General features: G+C 32.3%; 1 long non-coding RNA gene across 2 annotated transcripts; it reads right to left on the reverse strand.

The window, feature by feature from the left end:
• Positions 1-641: 641 nt before the first annotated feature.
• Positions 642-10,555, reverse strand: LOC143153193 (uncharacterized). Of its 2 annotated transcripts, XR_012993730.1 has the most exons (4): positions 10,309-10,555; positions 9,152-9,430; positions 8,761-8,781; positions 642-3,127 (listed from the first exon to the last, which is right to left on the reverse strand). It is a non-coding gene; the product is annotated as an uncharacterized LOC143153193 (long non-coding RNA). The 2 variants fall into 2 exon arrangements; XR_012993731.1 differs by lacking the exons at positions 8,761-8,781; positions 10,309-10,555 and having other exon boundaries at positions 9,152-9,424.
• Between the last annotated feature and the right edge of the window lie 224 nt (positions 10,556-10,779).

Raw genomic sequence — 10,779 nt, forward strand, 5'->3', positions numbered from 1 at the left:
TGCGTTTAATTGATCCATTTGTCAACAGTAATTTCCACTATCAATCTCCCGGTTATGTGGTAAAAGTTAATAAAAAACTATTCCTTTCTAACCTCACCAAATGAAGAGAGAAACCTTTCAATTCAGCATTGAAGGTGGTTAACGATATTTCTTCTAACTCGAACCGACGTCTTCTCTTCATCACATTATCGAAAATAATCAATTTTTCATCACCGGTAACTGTGCACTAAAAATGAGAAATTTCTACTTCACTCGTAAACGGAAATACGGTCGTGTAAATTTTTTTGCGATAATGCGAGTGGAGTCCAATCATCGTGTTTGTGCATCGTGTCAGGTTTTTTTTTCAACGGATTGTAATTTATTTGTATCGAATGTACGACGTGTTAGCAATCTTTCTTGTCGTGTATCTTGTAATAGACTTGCTCGATTATGTTTGCCGTATCATCCACGTTAAACGTATTGCATAATTTACATTTCTATATGTATGTAAGAATAATTATCCGATTCGTTGTCTTGTAAAAAACGTATAACCCTATCAAAGTTAAAGTAAATTTATATTCATATGCAAGAAAATAAATGCAAAGAAAAAACGTACATAATTTTCGAACGAAAAAGACTGTAATATTTATTAGATTGTTTTTACATTGCTCGGTAGATACGACAGGAAATATCGTAGGGAGAAAATTCATACACAGCCACAAGATGGCGTGTGTAGTCTATTCCCACATACGTTTAATGCGTGCCTTGTGGTCAATTAAAACTTTTTGCTTGGAATGTACATCCCAGAGATTCGTTCACAGTCGAAACTGTAAATATTCTTCTCGTGTATTTCCAGAGTAAGCAGTGAACAAAGTAGAGTCGAGTTCTACCATCGATGAATTGAATGTACATCCATGGATGATTCATCTGTAACAGCGTTTGTCGGTTTTTGAAAATTGTACACGCAATGGTCGCTTGTTTCGATGCTTTAAACGATTACGAAATATGTACCACATTTGGTACTCGCGCAACGAAAATGAACACATAAAACTTGTTTTCCCTTGTATGTGTATGCCTCGAAGTTCAATATGGAATTCGTTAGACATTACGTTGTACACACGCCATAATGTGAAAGTTACCTGATTTTCTCACGTTGTTCGGTCTCGTGACCGTCGCGATTACGGGAAAATGTGTTTCTGGTGTGAATCGATTAACCGTTTTCCAACAGTTTGGTAAAATTTGATTTCGACGCATTGCAAAGTGATTACATTTACGAGTAGGAAACACTGGCGATAAGATAGCCATTTACACGTAGTATAATTTTGCTTATAATGTTTATTCGAAATGACTTAAAAGAATAATTACATTATGGAAGTATCGTTGATAAATTCTTATATATTTCCGCTCTATTGATCTACCTCTACTTCGATTTTCTTATTGTAGAAATACAACATTTTAATCGTGGTTTCTATTTATTTTTAAATATCAATATTTTCAAATATCAGGCGAGCTTTCCAAACTTTGTGCTCAAGGATTTCCAGATCCGCCATTGAAGCTGAGAGAAAGCAAAGTTTGTAATTGAAACGTCACGAGAACGTTTCAAGTATCATAAATACGTTTATTCTATTCTGTGAGCTGTAGAAAGATCATTAATTTTGATATGAAGTTATTATCCAGACAAATTGTTCGGCGTTTCTTTTCCTTTCTCTCGACCGATCGAGAAAAACGCCTTCACTTCCTGGAAACTCGATGTTATGTGTATCACGTATCGAATCGTTCGGTTACTCAGTTTCCTTTATCGATCCGATAAGGAATTCCGAAGAAAAGAAAAATTATTCAGAATTGAAGATTTCACGGAAAGGAAGAATTTGTAGAATTTTATACAGCTGTTGCTCTTTATAGAGGAAACGAAAGTGATACAACCATGAGAATGGGCAGAAAGGAAACAAAAGCAGAGAGTAACCATCTAGGGCAATCGAAACACAGAAAATTCCATCCAAATCAATATTTCACGAAGTCAGATTTTACATTTCTAAATGTATCAGCCGAGAAGTTACAAAACAAATGTTATCTGGACGATGTCATTATTTCCAACACATTTTAATATTGCATTTTGAATTTTCTATGTTTATGCTGCTATTTCTTTACCGGTGGTTTATAGAAAGATCAATGATAGCTTCCAATTTTCATAATTTTACATTTCATTCCTTTGAATATTTCCACGCAAACTAATACATTCGGGAGAAGCAACAATCCAAATTACTGCATTCTTAGCCGAATGCATATTCAACGATGCGAATTCTCGAGATAAACCCTAGATTATGTTTGCGTTCTATGTTCTACTCCTTTAGTATAGAAAGAGTTCTACATTTAATTGTCTAGAGTATATACTATGCAGAATATACATTTTAATTGTTATTTTAATTCTGGTCAACTTGACATTGTGTACTAATTATTTCTTGTAACTCCACCTTATCAGGTGTATCAATGTTAAACGAAATATCAGTTCAATGTAGATTTGAACTTAAAATATCTTCTGGTGTATTGTGAAATTTTATTAGATTTTAATCATGAGACTTTGTATTATTCGAAAAAATCATATTTATCTACAAAACGAACAATTGTAGAAAGTTCGAACGATTTATAAATGTAAATTTGTTAATTACAAATGATCTTGACTGTAATCGAATTAGTTTTGAAAAGGAAGCAAGATTCTCCGAACTTTACGCATTGGTAAAGAATCGTCACATGAATCGATGATCAAGTCGCTTTGCAATATCTCCGCGTTTTGAATATAAAAATCCTTGTGGAAACAACGTGACTGGTTTTCAGTCTTGTCGCTCTAGCGAGTGGGAGTTGTTTCAAAAAACTGATCAAGTTTTGGAAGCGAACTTCGTATACGATTGACCGAATATTTCGATAATAAATTGGTTTAGTTGTGACAGTCTGAGGGTTTAGCTGCAACAGGCTGTGGGTAGATGGGTTTCGGATAAACCCAAGGATTAGGTGCGTAAAATGGTCTATCAGGTACAGGATACGCTGTGATAGCTCCTGAAGGGACTGGCGTAGTAGCTGGTTTGGCATTCATCGTTGCTGCAAATATCGCTAGGATTGCAACAACGACGACAACGATCCTCTTTGATGAAATCTGAAAAGAATTGAAACCATGGAAATTAATTTATTTACGTGTTAGAAATGAGTAGCTTGACATAACTGTTAAATTATCAGTCGCATGTGATTCTTGATCGTTTGAAATAAAAACTTGATTGCTGGCACAATCTACGGCAAAAACCTTCAAGCTTGTCGAGAAATAGTTCATTATTAAGCGCCTGATAGCGACACAAGTGTTGTTACACTGCGTATTTGAATGTAGCTGACAATATATAAATTTTTCACAAAAAATAAATACCAATATCGCGTTTAGAGGTATACACAGGCTGCCTGTTATATGTACAAGGATCGAAATAAAATTTGTGCCTACAATTTTATATAAAATACTTTAAGTATAAAGTTTATTCGATGCTTACATTGCAATACACGTTCTGAGTAGAGTTCCAAAACATAACATTGTAAGTATAAATTATACTTTGCACATAGATTCTAGCAGATATCCAATGGACACAAATAAATACAATATTTATCCTCATTTTTTGTGAACAATTTATATTGACAGCTGCATTCTAAAGCTTTGTTAGTTGTACCTTGAAAGCGTGGTAACAATAAGGGGCGCAAAAGTTTTAAATTTCTATTAAATAATGAGATAATGATTGTTGTAGGGGTATGATTTAAGCATTATAAATTAATCTTCGACTCATAATCGCGTGCAGAAGTAGAAATTCTAAATATTATTTAATTTGTTTTAAATTTAAATATTTCGAAAAAAAGTACAGGTGGCTCCATCTACGGCAAAACGCCCAAGTTTGTCGAGAAATAGTTCATTAATGAAGCACTAGATGACGGTACTGGCACTGTAAACACGTGTATTCGAACGTAGCTGTCATAATATAAATTTTTCGCAAAGAATACGCATCAATATCGCGTTTAGAGGTGTACACAGGCTGCCTGTTATATGAACAAGGATCGAAATAAAATTTGTGCCTACAATTTTATATAAAATACTTTAAGTATAAAGTTTATTCGATGCTTACATTGCAATACACGTTCTGAGTAGAGTTCCAAAACATAACATTGTAAGTATAAATTATACTTTGCACATAGATTCTAGCAGACATCCTATGGACACAAATAAATACAATATTTATCCTCATTTTTTGTGAACAATTTATATTGACAGCTGCATTCTAAAGCTTTGTTAGTTGTACCTTGAAAGCGTGGTAACAATAAGGGGCGCAAAAGTTTTAAATTTCTATTAAATAATGAGATAATGATTGTTGTAGGGGTATGATTTAAGCATTATAAATTAATCTTCGACTCATAATCGCGTGCAGAAGTAGAAATTCTAAATATTATTTAATTTGTTTTAAATTTAAATATTTCGAAAAAAAGTACAGGTGGCTCCATCTACGGCAAAACGCCCAAGTTTGTCGAGAAATAGTTCATTAATGAAGCACTAGATGACGGTACAGGCACTGTAAACACGTGTATTCGAACGTAGCTGTCATAATATAAATTTTTCGCAAAGAATACGCATCAATATCGCGTTTAGAGGTGTACACAGGCTGCCTGTTATATGAACAAGGATCGAAATAAAATTTGTGCCTACAATTTTATATAAAATACTTTAAGTATAAAGTTTATTCGATGCTTACATTGCAATACACGATCTGAGTAGAGTTCCAAAACATAACATTGTAAGTATAAATTATACTTTGCACATAGATTCTAGCAGACATCCTATGGACACAAATAAATACAATATTTATCCTCATTTTTTGTGAACAATTTATATTGACAGCTGCATTCTGAAGCTTTGTTAGTTGTACCTTGAAAGCGTGGTAACAATAAGGGGCGCAAAAGTTTTAAATTTCTATTAAATAATGAGATAATGATTGTTGTAGGGGTATGATTTAAGCATTATAAATTAATCTTCGACTCATAATCGCGTGCAGAAGTAGAAATTCTAAATATTATTTAATTTGTTTTAAATTTAAATATTTCGAAAAAAAGTACAGGTGGCTCCATCTACGGCAAAACACCCAAGTTTGTCGAGAAATAGTTCATTAATGAAGCACTAGATGACGGTACAGGCACTGTAAACACGTGTATTCGAACGTAGCTGTCATAATATAAATTTTTCGCAAAGAATACGCATCAATATCGCGTTTAGAGGTGTACACAGGCTGCCTGTTATATGAACAAGGATCGAAATAAAATTTGCGCCTACAATTTTATATAAAATACTTTAAGTATAAAGTTTATTCGATGCTTACATTGCAATACACGATCTGAGTAGAGTTCCAAAACATAACATTGTAAGTATAAATTATACTTTGCACATAGATTCTAGCAGACATCCTATGGACACAAATAAATACAATATTTATCCTCATTTTTTGTGAACAATTTATATTGACAGCTGCATTCTAAAGCTTTGTTAGTTGTACCTTGAAAGCATGGTAACAATAAGGGGCGCAAAAGTTTTAAATTTCTATTAAATAATGAGATAATGATTGTTGTAGGGGTATGATTTAAGCATTATAAATTAATCTTCGACTCATAATCGCGTGCAGAAGTAGAAATTCTAAATATTATTTAATTTGTTTTAAATTTAAATATTTCGAAAAAAAGTACAGGTGGCTCCATCTACGGCAAAACGCCCAAGTTTGTCGAGAAATAGTTCATTAATGAAGCACTAGATGACGGTACTGGCACTGTAAACACGTGTATTCGAACGTAGCTGTCATAATATAAATTTTTCGCAAAGAATACGCATCAATATCGCGTTTAGAGGTGTACACAGGCTGCCTGTTATATGAACAAGGATCGAAATAAAATTTGTGCCTACAATTTTATATAAAATACTTTAAGTATAAAGTTTATTCGATGCTTACATTGCAATACACGATCTGAGTAGAGTTCCAAAACATAACATTGTAAGTATAAATTATACTTTGCACATAGATTCTAGCAGACATCCTATGGACACAAATAAATACAATATTTATCCTCATTTTTTGTGAACAATTTATATTGACAGCTGCATTCTAAAGCTTTGTTAGTTGTACCTTGAAAGCGTGGTAACAATAAGGGGCGCAAAAGTTTTAAATTTCTATTAAATAATGAGATAATGATTGTTGTAGGGGTATGATTTAAGCATTATAAATTAATCTTCGACTCATAATCGCGTGCAGAAGTAGAAATTCTAAATATTATTTAATTTGTTTTAAATTTAAATATTTCGAAAAAAAGTACAGGTGGCTCCATCTACGGCAAAACGCCCAAGTTTGTCGAGAAATAGTTCATTAATGAAGCACTAGATGACGGTACTGGCACTGTAAACACGTGTATTCGAACGTAGCTGTCATAATATAAATTTTTCGCAAAGAATACGCATCAATATCGCGTTTAGAGGTGTACACAGGCTGCCTGTTATATGAACAAGGATCGAAATAAAATTTGTGCCTACAATTTTATGTCAAATACTTTAAGTATAAAGTTTATTCGATGCTTACATTGCAATACACGATCTGAGTAGAGTTCCAAAACATAACAGAGAAATAGGTACTTTTCGAAAGCATGTTTGAATGAAGCTGACAAAATATAAATTTTTAATAATAAATAGGCATGAATAATGCATGAAGAGGTATACATTGGATTTGCATTATACATATAAGTGTCAAATAAAATTTATACATACAGTTTAGGGGAAAAGACTTTATCTATAACATTTTTTTTCCCTTTACATTGTATTTCATGTACCTGCAGACCAAATATACATAATACTTTATGTATAAATTAAAGTTTGTACTTACATTCAAACCTACATCTAATTTACGTTTTAAAATGCAATATTTATCCCCATTTTTTATGAAAAATTTATATTTTGTCAGCTGCATTAAAACACGCTATCGAAAAGTACCTACTCCTCCATCTAGCGCTATGCGACACGAACTATTCCTCAACAAACTTGGGCGTTTTTCCGTAGATGGAACCACATGTACATTTTCGGATTATTAAAATTTAAAACAAATTAAATAATATTTAGAATTTCTACTTTTGCACACGATTATGAGTCAAAGATTAATTTATAATGCTTAAATCATACCTCTTCAACAATCATTATCTCATTATTTAATAGAAATTTAAAACTATTCCGCCCCTTATTGTTACCACGCTTTCTAGGTACAACTAATAAAGTATTAGAATGCAGTTGACAAAATATAAATTATTCACAAAAAATCAGGATAAATATGGTATTTATTTATGTCTATAGGATATCTGCTAGAATCTAAGTGCAAACTATAATTTATACTTACAATGTTATGTTTTGGAACTCTACTCAGAACGTGTATTGCAATGTAAGCATCGAATAAACTTTATACTTAAAGTATTTTACATAAAATTGTAGGCACAAATTTTATTTCGATCCTTGTACATATAACAGACAGCCTGTGTACACCTCTAAACGCGATATTGATGCGTATTCTTTGCGAAAAATTTATATTATGACAGCTACGTTCGAATACACGTGTTTACAGTGCCTGTACCGTCATCTAGTGCTTCATTAATGAACTATTTCTCGACAAACTTGGGCGTTTTGCCGTAGATGGAGCCACCTGTACTTTTTTTCGAAATATTTAAATTTAAAACAAATTAAATAATATTTAGAATTTCTACTTCTGCACGCGATTATGAGTCGAAGATTAATTTATAATGCTTAAATCATACCCCTACAACAATCATTATCTCATTATTTAATAGAAATTTAAAACTTTTGCGCCCCTTATTGTTACCACGCTTTCAAGGTACAACTAATAGAGCTTTAGAATGCAGCTGTCAATATAAATTGTTCACAAAAAATGAGGATAAATATTGTATTTATTTGTGTCCATAGGATGTCTGCTAGAATCTATGTGCAAAGTATAATTTATACTTACAATGTTATGTTTTGGAACTCTACTCAGATCGTGTATTGCAATGTAAGCATCGAATAAACTTTATACTTAAAGTATTTTACATAAAATTGTAGGCACAAATTTTATTTCGATCCTTGTACATATAACAGGCAGCCTGTGTACACCTCTAAACGCGATATTGATGCGTATTCTTTGCGAAAAATTTATATTATGACAGCTACGTTCGAATACACGTGTTAACAGTGTCTGTGCCACCATCTAGTGCTACACTAATGAACTATTTCTCGACAAACTTGGGCGTTTTGCCGTAGATGGAGCAACCTGTACTTTTTCGGATTATTTAAATTTGAAACAAATTAAATTATTTTTAGGATTTGTGCTTGTGCACGCAATTATGAGCCAAAAAGTAATTTACTCTGCTTAAATCATACTCTTTCAACCATCACTTTGCCTGGTTAATTAAGAGAAATTTATAATTTTTAACCCTAGCAGTTTAACAAACTTTCTAAGTTCATCTATTAAAGGAATAATTATGCCTCATTATTAAGGCAAAACTAAATTTTGACATTTGCATTGCAGTACATGTTTTAATTTCAACTCATGTTAAAATGTTTTGTTTTGTTAAAGAATAAGTATACATTATTTGTCGGGTACATTGATTGAATAATTATTTAATTTTTATAATTTACACAGTACGCGTAGAGTTGCATTTTTTACTTACAAGATCCGAAATTCAATTACTCACATTTGTAGGTAGAGAAATCATCTATTGAGGACCAAGAACAAATAATAAATTATATACCAGTACATTTAAAACTAATCAAACTCAATTCTTTGTGTTTCATTGAAAAAAGCAGTTTGTAACTTGATAAATTTGTCTGACAAATACTTACAATATGTATTTTTATGTTATATTAAATTTAAGTCATGCTTTTCTAATACGGAAAAGTAAAATTTTTATTGAACTGAGTATATATATATGTACAAAGCTTTATTTTTATATAGATCAAAATCATTTGTCCACAGCGAGTACGATCACATTTTATCGAATAAACTATTCTCATTTATGCTACTAACGGTTTGTCGCGCATTCTTTGTATTAGGAGCTGTTGGTTAATTGTTTTAAATTACGTTACCATAACGAATTCAGGCTCACGTACGAAGTCCTCGTTATTTCTGTGAATTTTCAAACTTCTATCGTCGATGGAGCTTCGCGATGAACAGGTTGCACTTACAAAAGAACCACAGACTTTTATACCCGTTGGTTTTCAGGAGGTGGACATTAATTTGGGTCAGAGATCAAAATACGATACCGCCCGTATAATATACGCGCAAGGAAGGATTCACGTTTACGTTTCCGACGCTCGTCCATTTTTATCTATATTTGCTTTTTTCTTTTATCTGGCCCCCGTGCCCTGCAAATTTCAAAGCAAATATATAATCCGATAACTCTTCCGTTATTTAATATTCTCACGATTAAACAGGATTACGTAAATAACAGTTAACCAAATGATATGGTTTAGATATCGTTTGATCGGTTCGGATATAAATTAGGGAAAGTAAATTATTAATAAATCGTTTAACATGTATGAAAATTTTACACAGGCATTCGTAAAGATGTTTCGCTTCCAAGAAAACAAAGACTTGCCACACTATTCCTTAGAAAAGTAAATAATTCTATATAGAAAGATTTTTCGTTCCAACCGTGTGAAAAGAAAGTTTTGTAAAAATAAAATATGTAAATAAGAATTCCGTAAAATAAAAATAAACCTAACCCAGAACCACTAAGTACAGCCCTGTTGTCAACAGACAGTTTAACAATGGGGAAAACCCTATTGTTGACGTATACTCAATAAGATTGCATGACAGACTGTTTGGGAGGGATTCGAGAAAGCCACTTTATTTGTTCCGAATAAAAAAAGAAGAAAAATGGTAATCCAGATACCAGTCTCGAATAAAGAGTAAGAAATTAACAACCTTTTTATTCGATACGCGTTGAATAAAAATTAAAATCTTGAATTATAGAATGAAATGTTTCGTAAGAAACAAACCAAAATTAACTGTTCAATTGAATAAGTATTGCGAATAATTCGATATACGTTACTTTTATTCATCGTCTTTTATTGGAATAAAATTTTTCCTATCTCCATCCAAGTAAATTCTGTACCTTACGATAGATTTTGAAGGAATAATGTCGAAGGTATGTCTTCTCTACTCTCTTTGAAAAGAGTTATACAAATAGACCTTATCGATACATTACTAATTGGAAAAATAATAAAAACTTAAAACTAACAAAACTTTTCTCTGCTCCATATTCCTTGACTTTAATAAAAGTTATCGTTCGTAGCTGCCTCTCTGTCGAAAATTCCAAATAGTAAACAACAATTCGCGACCGATCCTTGACACGTTTGTCTCCTGCACGTGTTGAATAACAATCAGTTCGTCGAAAGTTAAATACGTAGTAAACGTGATTCTGCATACGCATGACAGCTAATTATCGTTGCAGAAATTTAAAAAAAATCAACTATTTCCACCTTCCGTGTGCAACGATCGTTCTGTTGTTCCGCAATGAGTCACTGATCCATCCAGACGAACGTTTATTTGAATATCTAATTGCAGTAGATCCATCTGATCGATGATGAATCATTGCACGGATAAATCTGAATCTCCTCGAGCTATTGACGTTGAAGGAAATGAATAAAACCTTCGATGTTCCACGAATGCTGTACATCGCAAATATATCGAATCATCTACTAATTATAAT

The sequence above is a fragment of the Ptiloglossa arizonensis genome, chromosome 12 (genome assembly GCF_051014685.1).
Source record: "Ptiloglossa arizonensis isolate GNS036 chromosome 12, iyPtiAriz1_principal, whole genome shotgun sequence".
NCBI classification, from domain to species: domain Eukaryota; kingdom Metazoa; phylum Arthropoda; class Insecta; order Hymenoptera; family Colletidae; genus Ptiloglossa; species Ptiloglossa arizonensis.